This window comes from Pholcus phalangioides, unplaced genomic scaffold (genome assembly GCF_987345545.1).
Source record: "Pholcus phalangioides strain wild (caught in Gottingen) unplaced genomic scaffold, Ppha-v1.0 ptg000017l_1, whole genome shotgun sequence".
Lineage (NCBI taxonomy): Eukaryota > Metazoa > Arthropoda > Arachnida > Araneae > Pholcidae > Pholcus > Pholcus phalangioides.
Window position 1 is genome coordinate 40,780,060 of NW_028301610.1, and position 15,197 is coordinate 40,795,256.

The 15,197-nt window shown below is 35.4% G+C and overlaps 1 long non-coding RNA gene across 1 annotated transcript; it reads left to right on the forward strand.

Annotated features, from left to right (window-relative positions):
• Positions 1–2,002: 2,002 nt before the first annotated feature.
• On the forward strand, positions 2,003–5,287 carry LOC149073240 (uncharacterized). Its single transcript, XR_016194404.1, has 3 exons — positions 2,003–2,436; positions 3,521–3,598; positions 5,178–5,287. It is a non-coding gene; the product is annotated as an uncharacterized LOC149073240 (long non-coding RNA).
• Positions 5,288–15,197: the final 9,910 nt, after the last annotated feature.

Here is a 15,197-nt window from a genome sequence, read left to right on the forward strand (position 1 = left end):
CATCTCGCTTTCGAAATCTCGTTTTACGATTTTATCTCGGAATCCCACTTCATATGTTCCGAATTTCCAAATCAATGGAAATAGTATCCCGTTTGATCCCTACCTTAAAGTCCTAGGTATTTATTTAGACCGTTCTTTAATCTGGAAAAAACAAATTAATCATCTCAGATCTCGTTGCACTTTCACTCTCAATATTTGTCGTTCTCTTCATCATTTTTCCAGAAATATTCCTTGTTCTATTGTGAAACCTATTTTCATTAACATCATTTCAGCTCTTTTAGGATATGGTTCCATAGTATGGTAAATGGTATAGCCTTCCATAGTATGGTTAAATGCAGCTAAAACTAACCGTTCGAAATTGGATACTATGTATCATTCTGCAATGAGAGCTACCTTGGGCCTACCACTTTCTACTAGAATACTCAAGATGCGTACCATTTTAGCACTCCCCACTCTGGAGGAAATTCTTCTTCTTAGAAATGGTATTGCATGTATTCAGGCTGCTGCTTCTCCTACTCAAGGCTGTGCTGATAACTTCAATTCAATTTTTTCGCATATTGCTCCCAAACTGAAAATCAGACTTTCCCAATTTTTCAGTTTCCTTAATTTCTCGTTCTCCCAAACTCTCAGACCAATCTACTCTTTCTATCCTTGGATTTCGAACAAAATTTCGGTTGTCACTGATGACCTGGATTTTCAACAACATAGACATAAGAATATAATCAACATCCTCTTTCAAAATTTTTTGAAATCTTTAGACCGTTCAACGATCATCATTGCTACTGATGCGTCTAAAAATTCTAATGTTGTCTGCGGTGCTTTTTGTCCCTCTACGAATAGTATGAGAGCATGGTGGATTCACTCTCACTCCTCTATATTTACAGGAGAAGCTCTAGCTATCACTATGGGCTTGAGATCATTTATCCCCACCAGGGGCCAACCCGTGGTCCTTTTTTCGGATGCTAAATCAGTTCTTCATGCGATTAATGAATTCTCCAGTCACTCTCCCACAGTCATCCACCTCCTTTATTCCCAACTTCTAATGGTTTGTTCTTATACCAGCCATATCTCATTAATTTGGGTCCCTGCACATTCTGGGATAGATTTGAACGAGTCTATTGACAACTATGTTCGTTCGCTTTCCTCCTCTCCCAGTCCTTACGTCACGCCGGCTCTTTATCCAGAGGACCTACGATCTATGTTACGACTCTCATTTCGTCAATATACATCTGATTCGCTTAATTCCACTATTCCTGACTTTCAAATTTTCTTCAACTGTTGTAATCAGATTTCTCATCTCTTCTCTAATTCAAAATTTGAACGCCTCTTTTACAAGTTAATCTGTGATAGAGCGCCTCTTAATGCTTACTTGTTTTTCATCAAAAAAGTTAACAGCCCTCTCTGTTCACACTGCCAACTTCCGGAAACTGCGACCCATTTTCTTTTCAACTGCTCCCGCTTCATGCGTCATCGCATTCCATCCTTTTTTGCGTCCTCTCCTCCCATTAAATCTTGGCCTACCTTCATGGCGTCCAACCTCCGTATATCGATTTGTCATTTCGAAAAATTCATTTCGTTAAGTAAAAGATTTATTTAACATTTCTTTCTGGTTTTGAGGTCCTTTCCAACCTAAACACACACTCATCCTGGGACTACATCTCATAACTCACAAAAGTGATCTAGCATCGTCCCCTAGATCTGAAGTTTTCTTTTCCATATCATCCCATTTCCATTCTTTTTGTTTTTGTAGTAATCTACTACTGCTGTTGTTTTGAATTTTCAATTTTCTTTATTTTATTACCTACCTCACATTACTCTCTCCCAGCCAGGGAATGGTCTCTGCAGCCGATAGCCCTGCTTAATTCAACTGTAACTGTAACAATATTGAACCTGTCGGTCTTTTTTTACTCAGCGAAAAGAGAGCCGCTGATAGCATACAATTAGTGTGCGGCTAAAATTCCCCGGCTGTTTTCTTGAATAGATATCTGCGAACTATCTCTGCGGTCCTTAGCCGAAAAAAAGTAGTTAAGCCCCGATTTGTCATTAGATGGCCAGTAGTTCGACTTTTCGATACTATCTCTAAGCTAAGGACTTTTTTTTAGTAGTTACTTAGGACCGCTGCTAAGGACTGCCTAGCACCAGTCCTAAAGCAGCAAGAAAAGTAGTTCACGGCGGCCATCTTGGAAAAGAGGAAATTTTGCCTCTGGCCGCGAGCTCTCGCTGTGATATTTAGCGATGAAATATGCTGGCTTTTTTTCGAATTAAAAAAATTTTTCACGATAATAATGACAGACATAACTTGGATTATATCTTCGGTGTCATCAAAGTTGAAGTGATTCATCGTTATATCCTCCAAAACCTGCTGTAGTATACATACGTGTATGTTGACATCGGCGATCGAAGCCACGACGAAGTGCTAGCATGTTCATTACTGAGGTAAGAATTATTTTATTGCTATCGAACTATACAAGAAGAGTGTTAGAGATATTATTAATATTTTTTTGCTCGGTAAATGCATTATTTAAAAATATGAATGGACATAATGTCACGCAATCAATAGGGCAGTGGATCCCACTTGGTAATGCTGGAAAAATATCAAATAGCCCATGTATATTTTGGGTTGTATTGAAAATATTTACATGGCGAATGAAAGATGAATCTTCAATTACGATAATATCAAATTGAAATTTTACATTCTATGTTTTTTGCTACATTAATTTTTTTTTAATGAAAAATTATGTCTAAATGAATTGAGCACATGCGTAAATAAATAATAACAAATACAATTCATTGATAATAAATTATAGCACCTAAATGACAAAAATTTTAATTAATTTTTTTGTGATGAGTAATGGTGAAATTGAAATAAAGCATGGTAAAAATTGGCAGTAATGTTAAATATTAAATTTTGTAAAACTCATGCACTAAATTTAGTGTAAAGGATTAAAATATAGATTTGATATTTTGAACTGTTCAAATGAACAATATTGTAATACTTGGTGAAAGTTAAATTTTCAGAAAAAAATCATATGCTACTACTTTAAAAATTGCACTCTGTAACTCGCTCTGAGATGAATATTTAATAAGGAATCATTATATTGTTTTGTTGATATAAAAAATGAAGTTCGTACAATGGGACTAAAAAACAAAGTTTTAATTTCACGCACAGTTTTTAGTGTTGAGGTATATATATATTATAATGAAAGGAAGCAGATTAGTGTTTGAAACATATTACTACTTCAGTATTTGGGTTATGGCCTTGCTGTGTGTGTTCAAATTGAATTTTTTGCCAAAAATTGTTTTTGATTTTGTGTGTATGGGTAACGACAGAAAAAAAATTTCCATGTCGAATACTTAAGAACTTTAAAATATAACATTTTGAGATGTTATGGAACTGAAACTTTTAACATTTAAACTTTTAACAAGCATTTATTTTTTAACGATGTTGTTAGTAAACAGCTGATATATTGTATATACATTTGTGAGATTTTTCTAACTCTTGAAAAATTTTGTTTCCCAGGAAATTGGCTGTAGGTAGCTACGAAGTTATGTGAAGGTTTTCAAAGTTACCAAACAATTATACCAGAGCAAACAAAAGGTAATTTTAATTCTTTGTATTTGACTTTGAGCAACAGTTTCCATTATTATTTTCATGTAAAATAAAATATTTCCATGCATGATTTAATGACATAAATTTTAACATTGTGTCGCATCATTTTCACTGATTTCATTTGTATCAACAACCCTAGTGGAACAAATACAGTCGAACCCCCGATTTAATGCCACCATCCCACCCAAAGAATTTTGGTGTTATATCAGATCGCAGACATAACAGTGTTTCGGAGAGGTTGTATTACATAAATTCACATATTTATTAAGAAATGTTGTATTTCAGTGTCTTATTTATGTTGCACCATGATTAAAATAACCTATTTCATACACATTCAATTTTAAGTTGAGAAAATTCATAAAAATTGTAAACTGTACAATCACTTGAATATTTCTCAATCTAAAACTTAACAGAAATATACTTCCCTCTGAAATTATTGTAATTTCAGCAACTCATTTTATGTGTGCAAAAACAAAATAAGCAGGGGCTGGGGGGAAGGTGGCATTGTTTTTAGTCCATACCATATTGGTTTTTCTCGAGAAATATCTTGCTATGAGTAATTTTCTTTATAATCATAATTTTTTCAGATACTATTGAAAGAACAACTCTTTTTGACATAATTGAATTGAGCAAATTAAGATAGATTTCTTAATGGCTACCTGTACCACTCAAAATTTGACCAGTGCAAGTAAAAACATGTATACTGTTGAAAAACCTGTCTTGGCTATATAAATGAGAGGGAGGACATTAAAAAAAACCTTTAGAAGCTTTGCTAACTGAAAAGCAATATTAATTCTTTGAAAAACGTGTTATATTTACTGATGAACAAATTTTGTGAATGGAAATATTAAAACAATATGTTTGACGACAAATAATAATATACTTTTTAACTAGTAAGACCATACAACACTGCAAAATTTCTATGTTAATTTAAATAGGGTTCCCTGATCCACAAGAGGTTGCTAAGGATGTTTTTAGAGCGAAGCTGAAAGTAAAGTGAAAATTTGAAGTTAGCTGCGTGCCAATAGGTTTTTTCACTTCATCTGTCTGACCAAAATTTTAGGGTAGAACCATGGCTCGAAAAATTGAAAAACATTTTAGGTGCCGGCCAAATTTCTTGGCAGCCAAGCATATTTTTAGGAGAAATAATCCAAAGTAAAAACAAATTATATTCAACTTTTTTAGCACTTGGTGATGATCTTCACATATTGGAAGATGCAGGACATAAACTCCAAATATTTTGTGATCTGCATAGAAAATTTTAGGTGTCAGTATGATTTTCTTTTTTGCAATGTTGGCTCCTAAGATTTGTGAAGCCCTAGGTAAATACATCTAGACATGAACAAGTGCATCTGTGTGCAATGCCAGGCCTCCCTTGTAAAACACAGTTAATGCATTTTGGATCCTACTGTGATAAAATGGTGGCGAGTCAACAAAGTGCTATTGTGCATGAATTATCTCTACTTATGCAAATAAAGACTGTTATAATTTGAAATCAAATATACAGTACATTTAAAGATTGATAAGCATAATAAAGGTGTTTTTTTCTTCCTCTTTCTAATTTCAGGTAAATAAACATTTGAAGATGCAAATGAAAATTAATGAATCTCAAAAAATTATATTCTTGAAGGATGCGATTTCTAAGAAAAGTACAACAAATAAATTGTGATTATGATAACTTTCTATGAATATATGTTTGAAATAAAATGTTCTTGTATGACAAATCACGTGTGCAAGTTGTTATTCAATTCATGTTTCTATTAATCAACTTCAATCAATCATTCATCTTCTAATCAACTGAAATGAAATATACGATCAAATGAAAGTTATCAGGTGAAGTTATTTGTTGGAAGCTAAATATGAAACAGATAAATTGATGAAAGATCTTTAATATAGAAGTATATATCTTTTAAATATTGAAGTATTCACTTGCATTAACAGGTAAGTGCTCATTCATAGAGAATCATGTTCTGATAATATTTTTTAATACTGAGGAGAAACCCATAGTTTAAAATACAGAACTACAATACGCAGCAAGGCAGTTAATTCTTTTAATTATAAATTATCAATAATTTATTATTTTAATTGCTCCAGAAAGAATTTGCAATTCGTTGTTTCAATGAATTTAAAAGGAATAAAAATGGATAATAAAAAATCATTTAACAAATTGGTTTTTAAAAAAAAGTAGCACTCAATATTAAAAACAGTATTCAGCTGGGGCCTCAAGTACGGCTCCCGAGGTGAATAGGGGGCCCAAAAATCTATAATTATTTTGCATAATAACCCTTTCAAGAAGAGCCCCCCCCCCTCTCAGAAAAAAAAAAGGGAAAGTCTGCCCCGAAAAGGCACATTACGGCCATAGGCTCAACTAGTGCCGGTAACCTTAATTTAAAATCTTACATTTTGTTGTAAGAATTTTTTTTTTTCAAATTTTGATTTCATCAGTATGTGACCCACTTATATGCAGCTGGGGTCCCATATACTCGCTTCTTCAAGCATCCAAAAGTGGGGTCCATGAGCTCGAACAAGAAAAATACTTTGACTAAGTCCCAAGATGAAAAATGCAACGTCCTCATACGGTTACAAAATAATTAAACTAGCCAGCGATATTAGAGTAAAAAAAATTGCAAAACACGGGTGACAAAAAAATGTATGGCGAGTCCTTCGGAAAAAAAAAGTTTGTTTACAACATGTTTGTTTGTAAACATGAAATCGCTGCCACAACCCACTGCGGAAAAACGATTGTTAAATAATTAGTAGTAGTTGTAGGCTTCAAACGGCATCCCGATTGGTTAGAGATCTGTTACTCTCGAAACCAAAAATTTTCTCCCCCTCTAACTACTGTTTCACGTCACGTGACCTTAAGGACTGGTAGTACATAGTACCTCTTAACTACTAGTAGTTGAAGCGGTCCTTAGCTTCAGTCCTCCGACCGGTAGTTCATTAGGACTAGTAGTTACTAAGGACTGCAGAGATAGTTCACCCCCAGTATACCTACCACATGAGGGGGAAAAAAAATCGTTTCTGCTGTACAGCAATACGGATTCCTATGCTGAATTCAGGGCCAAAACTAGATGCTTGGTCACGCCACATTTTGACGCCTCCTTGTAATGTTGAAGGTGAGGTTTCAGAATGAAATTTGCGCCCCCTCGGGCCTAGCGCGTGGGGCACGAAACCCGTCTGCTCCCCACTTGTTGCGGCCCTTGCTGGACTTCCTATGGTGTGTAATTTTTTTTTCCCGCTCAATGTCTGTCGGGTGACCAGTTGCATGTAGAGAATCGAACCATTCCTCGCCGTTCGTGTAAGATTGAACTATTTATGTCAGATAGAGTAATCACAAATTTGCTATATTGGAATAATGAAACGCTCCTATGTGAGCCCCACGTAAGTTTGCTTTCATCTAAATGATATTTTTTTTCTTTCTTTTGTGTAATTAACTGTAGAAAAACCATCCGCTGTCGTTTAAACTGGGAATGTTGCCAATAACTTTCAAGTTCAAGTCTTAAATTCCTTAAAATTATTGTGCAGATGTCGACGCCCGATATCGGTATGGTCGAGTTCGGCATTTGACCCCACAAGAGTAGGGCCGACATGGGAACAGCTCTGAGGCCTGGGACAATTACCATAAATTTTTTGAGTTTTTTTTTCAAGCTGTAAATTTACTACAGAAGAGCTCGTGAAAAGTTTTACGTGGGGGGCAGATGCGGATTGAATTGAACTGACGCCCCAGGCGCAAAAGTAAATACTGGACCCTTTAAATTAGAAAAAAGTGTAACGTTTGGGTTTTACATGGCCCAAGGTGTACACCTGGTGCGCCCGACCTTGAATCCGCCTCTGCTTCGGGCCGCCAAAAATCCCAGCCAACGGATGTTGCCCAGTCAACAAAATTTAAACAACATATATTCACTGACAAACGGTTGAGGCTGTCAAAGAGAAATGAGGAAAAGTAATTTCCGTGCTGTGAAAGTGAGAGCCGCTCTTAGGAATGTGCAACAGGAGCGGTCGCACTGGGCACCGTGCTTTGTGGGCCTCTGCACTTACGGTAAACTATTGGAGGCTTTCATGAATTCTCTGAAATAACTTCTTGCATTAATTCTGAAGTTTCACCAATTCTGGAATTATTTCTTTCAACAATTCTGAAATTTTTCCCCCCGTAAATTCTGAATTTTTATTGTGTGTGGTGCAGGAATTATTTCTTTCAATTATTTTTGATTCATCAAGTCCAAAATTTTTATCAGTTTCAGGATTTTATTTTCTCTCATTTGTTTAAAATTACCTTCAGTGCTGAATTTTCGCCAGTTTTTGTGTTAATTTATTGATCTGTGTATTTAACATTTTCTGTATGGATATTTCACAGCATTCTTGTATATTTTGAAATAACGGATGCCGATTCCTCAGGGGCGTAGCCAGAAATTTCGTTCGGGGGGGGGGGGAACCAAAGTTATAGAACAATAGATTTGCCATCTTATTCCCTTTTTTCGGTCATTTTCTCACATTTCGGGAGGGGACCAGACCTCCAAGTCCTCCCCCCTCCCTACGCTTTTGCGATTCCTACCACGACCTCCTATATAACCTATCTAGGTGGTCGTGTTCCTACCCCTAAATATATAAAATAGGATAGATTGTGGGCACCTGAACTAACATTCTTCCTAATGATAAATTCCATACAGAGCCTCCTCAGCGATCTCTAAATGTTTCAGGGATCCTTCAAGTGCTCAGGAAATGTGTCCGGGCTGCTTGAGTGCTCTGGAACTGTACAAATGATCCGTAATTATGCCACGGATCACTAAGTAATCTGGGAATGTGTTCCGCGGGTAACTTTCAGTGATTTTAAATTAACAGAAATTGAAAAATATAGCACACATATAAAAAGATATTTTCTTTTAATATTTTAATTTACTCAAAAAAATAATTTTAATTTTTGATTGTCTTGGGCATGGCCGTCTTTAGAGAATCACGGGCTCCAGGGCTAAGCGGTTTTTCTGAGATCCCACCCGGCAAATCCTCGAAAATTTTAACTGGTTTTCAATTTTGTGAGACCCCGCGTCTTGAGGCCCCCGGGCCGTGCCTAGGTGGGCCCGTGCATTAAGACGGCACTGGTCTTAGGGCAGACACGGGATCCTTATACCCCCTCCTGCATAGGTTTGTTACGTTTTACTGTAGTGTAAAAATTTTACCACTACTACAAAAGTAGGTTGAAGAATAGGTCATCGCTAAAATCAAAGATTCGAAAAAACGGGACACTACTTCAAAAAAAGGACGTATGGTCAGACAAAATATATGCAAGTATTATTTCCTGTATAGAGAAATGACTCGCATACTTTGAGCAACACCAATCATTTCTGACTTACAGTTAAAGTTGAATTAAGCAGGGCTATCGGCTGCAGTGACCATTCTCTGGCTGGGAGATTTCTGACTTCCGGCGTCCCTGTTCCTCTGGTTCTCAGTACAAATGTGTAAAGTTAACTCACCGGCTGAGGGGTCTACACCTGTGATATGGAATACAAGATCACGCATGGAAGAACTAACTGAATTACAGAACGAGCCTGATGAGAATTTTAATGTGTGCAAAAGCATAAAAATTTTATTAGCGCTTCATGTTGATCTTCGCAAATCTGGTAAAGTGGATAATATACAGGGCAAGCTGGAAAGAATAACATTTTCTGTAAACACCTTAGAGAAAAGCTTGAAGACTACAGAAATGAAGCTGTGGAAAGAAAAGAATTTGAGAACCTACGTTTTTAAGGTGAACAAAAAATGAATGGAAAAGATCGATGACATTGAAGATAGTAATTGAAGAGAAAACTTGATTTTTTTTTTTGCTGGCATTCCTGAAGGAACGGATGAGACTCCTGAAACGCTCAAAACTGAAATTAAAAAAATACGCAGCGAGATTTTGCAGTTGTGTGGTGTGTGTGCCAAACATCGAATTTGATCGCGTTTACAGTTGGGGTGCTTAATACATGCAGTTTGGACAGCCTGGTGAGGATAAGCATAAATGTAAGTATACTATATATAAACAAATTGTGTGTGTGTGTTTGTGTGTGAAAGTTGACCTTAGTTTATTTAAATTCCTTTCCTATAATATTGCGGATTTTTGAAATAAATCATTGGGTATTTTATTCCAAAATTCCGGAAACAATTTCAAACTCTTCTTTCTTTGTGAAACTAATATGGAACTATAGAATCTGACGGTTACGTAGTAATACAAGAACAATGTGTGCAGTTAGAATAAGATTGGGCGGGCCAGTGGAGGTTATCTGTTTGGGTTTAAGGAAAGTTTCGTGAAAATGAATATAAAATCTTGTGCAGATCACGATTTTTCAGTGTGTCCAAATCGTCTCTGGCTTGTTTCAAATGCATTATATTGTGTAACAATGATATTATTATGCAATATATCATTGTTACTTCCCCCAAAATTGCGAAATCGACGAGGATTTTTTTCATTTCTCGATGTGTTGTCAGATTTTATAAATTTTGATTACGTCATGTTATTAGGAGATATGAACGCTTGTGTTGGCGGTATGATCCAGTTTCCATTATTGCAATCGGATGACACGATTGTCCGTAATTCTCTGGACAAAATAACAAATAATGGAGGGGTCGAACTCTTTACGATTTTTCACTGTTTTCAATAATCCGATTTCGTTAAATGGAGCTTTGCCCTCCGATTCAGCTGGTAATTATACATACTTTGGTAATTCGGGAGCAAGTGTTATTGACTTATTTTTAGTCTCAGAACTCCCTTTTATAAAATTTGTTACTGATTTTGAAGTTGGTAATGACCAATCTTCCGATCATATGCCGATTTGAATTAAGGAATTTATTCAAATTCCTTCCGTGCAAAAAATATCACCCCTCCATATCTTGTTCGGGTCCGTTTAAGCAAATTTTTAGCCATTTTTGACACCCTCCCCACTTGTCAGCAAAATTTCGTCATCAGCTCTGCCCCTCTGAATCCTAACGCATATTGGTAGGATCAGAGGTACACGGGGTGGGGGCATAGGGGGGCTCGTGCCCCCCTTACCACGATCAAAAATTCATTTTTTTAATGCAAAAACATATAATTTTTTTGTAAATCTGAAATTTCGGAAGACAATACCTTTATATGTTGTAATCAATTTCAATGTTATTTGAAGGCTATGAACTCAAAATTTATCTTTAATAAATTCATTGCGACCCACTCTCTAAGCCATATAATGATAAATCACATAAAGGCCCTTGTCCCGAGGACCAAATATGGCCCTGGGGGTTTGGAGCACTTATAATTAAGAGCACTTATTGAGGTTCTACATCACTCAAGTTGCCCGCGGCACATTCTCAGATCATTTAAGTGATCCGCGGCATATAATTGCGGATCATTTGAGTGATGCGTGGCACATTTCCGGAGTACTTAAGCGGCCCGGACACATTTCCAGATCACTTGGATCAGCGAAATTTAGAGATCACTAAAGTGGCTCTGTAGGGCACTTATGAATGTTGGGGGGGGGGGGATGTTACTTCAAGTGCCCACAAACTATTAAAAGGTTTTCTCATTTTTGGCACACCGAGTAAGATGCCATTAAAAATATTTCATATTTTCATAAACGGTGGTTGATGACGTAAGCATCTTTCAATCTATCAAAAGTAAGCAACTCGGAAACATCCTCCCCCCATCGATGATGACGTAATACGTGAACGGGGTCTTAATGAAAAACGCTAGATTTACAAAAATATGTGTATTGGAACTTAAATGTAAAGCTATGAATAATATCTATGATGAAAACTGGCTTTTCGAGGTCTGGAAAATCTTCAATGAAACTGGATTTTCTTTTCTTTTAAACTGGATCAAGATCCTTCATCAATCAAGAAACAAAATTCCCTTAACACATTAATTTCACAAAGCATTCAGCTCTGCACACAATATATGATGTTGATGATGTCAATTCATATATACGTGTATACATTAGATCAGTCGACTCCATCTTTGACGCTGGGGGCATTGCCCCTCCCCCCTCGTATCTTCGCCCATGGTATGCATCATACAGATGGTGTTACTTCATTAACAATGTAAATTTAAACAAATATTTTCACGCGGGACAACGCTGAAATTAAACATACATATTTTTTACGAGAGGTCCACTGTTTGCAGTCCCTATATGAAGATAACTGAAATTGGATTCAGGAAGAGACTTATATTTTTGTGATCTGACTTACGACACCTTCCTGGAAGGGGTGCATGTTTTAGAACAATACTTAATTTTTATTTTTTGTGTATTAAACCAGTGTTGTCACTAATACGAATATTATTGTTGATATATGTATTTTGTTGTAGTGAGCTATGCTCAAAACAAAAAATTAAAATTGATTGATTTGATATTACGTCTAAGCTATCTAAAATACCTCTATTTTATTAGGAGGTATTGGCAGGGACATCCCATTTTTCATTGTAGCTATGTGTGTTCATAAAAAAATTCATATAAAAATTTAGATTTTATTTTATGACGCACTGTATTTTCACTCTCAAAACTGGTACAGGGTGAATTTTTTTGAACACACTTTGTGAGCGTTCTTTAAATTGGAACCATTTCTTTACGACGAACGATTGATGAGATAAGGACCGAGATAGGACTTACAGGACACCCTGTATATTGTTGCACCGGTTTGAATCAATAAGTCGAGAACAATTCATTGAAACTATTTCCCAAATTTCAAAAATGTAAAAAAAAGCACAAACAAATGTTAATAGTAGCCGAAAAAAGGAATTAATAAGTAAAAGAGTGTTTATAAAAATTAATTTATACAGATAATTAACGTGATTGATTAAAAAAAATACTAAAGAATATAGAAAATTGATTATTCAAGGAGGTGCAGGAAGGTAAGCCACATTGCACTGGGGTTGCGGGATGGAAAAAGGTTAAGAACCACTGTTCTTCAGCGATATATTTTCTTGGTCCGCAGAGGCTTAGATTTACTGTGGTTTCCAAATTGTGTGCCGCGGTACCCTGACTTTTCTATCCATTCAGTAATTCACACCTGTGGATCGGTGAAAATGTGTGTAAAATCAGGGCCGCAACTAGGGGGGAACAAGTGGGCTTCGTGCCTTTGGCTCTGGACCCGAGGGAGCGCGAATTTCATTCTGAAACCTCTCTTTCAACATTACAAGGGGGCGTCAAAATGAGCGCTTGCCCCGGGTGACCAAGCATCTAGTTGCGGCCCTACGTAAAATTTCGCTGAACGAAAAAAAATAGAAAGAATAAATAATATAGGGCGCATTATCGATAAACTCGATCAGGGTATTGATGGGATTACTAGCAAATTCGCAGATGATGTGAAGCTAATGGGGGTAATCGGGAATCAATGCGATAGGGAGTTGCTCAAGAACAACTTGAACAGGATTGCACAATGGGCAAATGAATGGAGCATGACGTTTAGCGTTGATAAGTGCATGGTCGCTCATTTTGGTTCTAACAACCCACGGTTCTCTTACGAGTTGAATGGAATGGTGTCACCATCCCGGATGCAACTAGGGTCACCGATTTGGGAATTCCCATTGACGAGCGACTTAGGTTTTCTGAACATTGTTCAGCGGTGGTCAAAAAAGCGAATAGAATGCTTGGTCTCATTTTCAAAAAGGTCTCTTCCCGTTCTCCAAAAGTCATTCTTCCGCTTTTTTGAGGCTTAGTTCGTCCTGGACTGGAGTATGCTGTATGGTTTTGGAGACCATACCTACAGAGGGACATAGACTTGGTTGAAGGGGCGCAGAGAAGAGCTACGCGTGTCTTTATTGGCACACGGGGCTTGAGTTATGAAGAGAGACTTCATTTTTTGAATATGTTTACATTTGATGAACGCAGGTGTCGAGGAGATATTATCGAAGTGTTCAAAATATTCAATGGGATGGATAGGATGAGCCATGAACTTTTAGTACACCGCCAATCGACTGCTTTTACAAGGGGACACCATTATCGATTGGTGAGGGACAATGCAAGGTTATGGTGTCGCAGGGAATTTTTCTCTAATAGGGTGGTTGATAAATGGAATAGCTTACCCCCGGAGGTAGTAAATTGTAACACAATTGACACGTTTAAAAAGAAATACGATAAACATGTTGGGGTAAATCGAGAAGCTATCCATTCTTAGAATATGACAACCATAAGTATTCTTTATGGGCATTGTATAATATTCTATCACGTGTATATATTGTTCATAATTTTTGTTAATTGCATTTTTAATTAGGTTGCTGTATTTTTGCTTTGATTTCAAACAAACCTGAGCTGAACGAGATTATGAAGGAAAACGCCATACTACGAAGATATGTGTGAGCCTCTGTTTAAATTATTTTTAAAAAAAAAATATATGATTAAATAAGACTTGCGAGCTCTTGAAATGAAAGCTTCAAACACTTTTGAACATGCAATGTTAAAAATATAATAATAGTTCTCTAATTAGCTATGAAAAGCTTTTATTTTTCTCACATGCTATTTGTTAACGTGCGAATTGTCAAGACTCGACTCGAGAGTAATTTCAGAATTGTTAAATGTAATAATTTATGAAAAAATTACGTTTTTTTGAAAGAAATAACTTCATAATTGATGAAAATTGAAATAATTAATAGAAATAATAATTTCCGAATTATCGGGACAAATTTCAGATTTAATGAAAGAAATAATTGATTAAGGAAATAAAAAATAATTTCAAATAATAATAATCAAAAATAATTTCAAATAATAATAATCAAAAATAATTTCAAATAATCAAAAATAATTTCAAATAATCAAAAATAATTTCAAATAATAATAATCAAAAATAATTTCAAATAATAATAATCAAAAATAATTTCAAATAATAATAATCAAAAATAATTTCAAATAATCAAAAATAATTCCAAATAATCAAAAATAATTCCAAATAATCAAAAATAATTTCAAATAATAATAATCAAAAATAATTCCAAATAATCAAAAATAATTTCAAATAATCAAAAATAATTTCAAATAATCAAAAATAATTTCAAATAATCAAAAATAATTTCAAATAATAATAATCAAAAATTAATGAAAGTTATTTGAAAATAAATAAAAATTCAAATTTTTTTTAATGAAAGATATACAGTCGAACCTCCCCTAAATGACACTCCCCGTTAACGGACACTTTTTCTGAATTCCCGGTTCCGTAGAATAGCGCTTTAATGTATTTCACTCCCCGTTAGCGGACACTCGATGGCGGACAGTAAAATCAGGAAAACTCCAATTTATTAACTTTTGGTCGTATAAATCGTGAATTTATCACGTTCAACAAGATTATGTCCCTACCTCGTGCAAGTAAATATGATAAATCACCAATTAATTACTTAATTAACTGAATGCTCCATGATGGTGAATTCGAATGGTAATGTGTGTTGATTTTATTTGTTAATGGCTTGACATTATAAGACTGATAATGTTATGAATGTTATCTTCAGACTTATTTTAATTTCATTTAATTTTTATTACAAAATATTTTGGTGCACGTATCATGTACGGGCTAAAATAATTAATTGCTTTAATGAAGAGATGAAAGTTTATAATAGCATACAAAGGTTATAAATTTGTCATATTTATCAGAC